The sequence below is a fragment of the Gregarina niphandrodes genome, assembly GCF_000223845.1.
Source record: "Gregarina niphandrodes unplaced genomic scaffold scaffold00002, whole genome shotgun sequence".
Taxonomy (NCBI): domain Eukaryota; phylum Apicomplexa; class Conoidasida; order Eugregarinorida; family Gregarinidae; genus Gregarina; species Gregarina niphandrodes.
This window is the reverse complement of record NW_011645774.1, coordinates 229,575-230,803: the sequence shown is the minus strand read 5'-3', so window position 1 is coordinate 230,803 and position 1,229 is coordinate 229,575.

Genomic DNA, 1,229 nt, shown 5'->3' with positions numbered 1-1,229 from the left:
CTGAGCCGCCACAGCCTGATCCGGCATCCACTGGCCCTCCATCCACTGGTCCCCCGTCGGCTGAGCGGCCACCGCCTGAGCCGCCAGTGCCTGGCCCTCCGTCGACTGACCCGGCATCGGCTGAGCCGCTACCGCCTGACCCGACATCAGCTGGTTCGTCAAAGACGATCCAGACTCCCAGGAGGGCTCTACGGACCCAGCTGAGCGCATCTCGGGGGCCGGCCTCCGGTCCGGATTTGTCGATGGCCTCTCAACCGGGTTCGACGACAGGCACGCAAAGATAGCAAGTGAGGTCTCCAGCGGAACGTACTTCCTCGATCCCGCGTAACTCTTCATTGGGCCGGCCCAAAAATAATTGCACTCGACCCCGCTGTGCACATGTCAAGCCAGGACTCAGAGCCCGAAAGCAAATGTCGTGGTCATGATGGATTCGGGTAGCAAAGGTTCCCGAACTTCTTGGCTTGACCATTGTTTTATCACTGCTCAGACTACAGCTCAGCGAAGCCGAGCCCGCGCCGTTTTTTGGCGGACGGCAGGTGTTCTTCCTGTTCCATCTGTTGTGGCAACAAACGTTTAGCGTGCCAGCGCTGCGGGGTGGGTATTCGCCAGGCGTCACAGAAAGCGACGAGCTCCGCGAGGGGCAAGTTGGCGTTCCGGAGCAGGCAGCTGAGGAAGTAGCGGTCGTCGGCTTTGGCGAGGCGAGGTGCAGTGGCGGCGACTTGGGACCGGAAGAGTGCGGCGAGTCGGCGGCAGCGGTGCGGACCGAGTACGCGACATACGCTATCCGCGGCGCGTTCGTGGCTCGGCCAGGGCGGGACGTTATCCACCACGTTCCAATCGCGGACGGCGGCGAGTGCGAGGCAGTTCAGCACGCGCGAGGTGACACACACGAGTGCTCGAGACAAATCCGACTCGGGCAACTGCCCGAACTCGCCCGGGAAACTGTCGTGGTACACCACCGTGGTGCAGCTCCAATTGAGCACAATCACACCGCGACTGCCCCATTTCCCCAGAACCCGCTTCATCGGGCCATCCGAAACGCACCGCTTCAACAACACTGCCAGGTACCAAAGAGGCGAAACTCCTGACGGTCGCGCCACCACCGCCTCACACTCCTTCACCAACGCAAGCACCTGCTCGGATCCGTAAACGTCATGCAACATCCCCGCCAGACTCAGCCAACGCCAACCCACGCTCCGCCACCGCTCGTTCGCCCTTTCGGCCTTCAA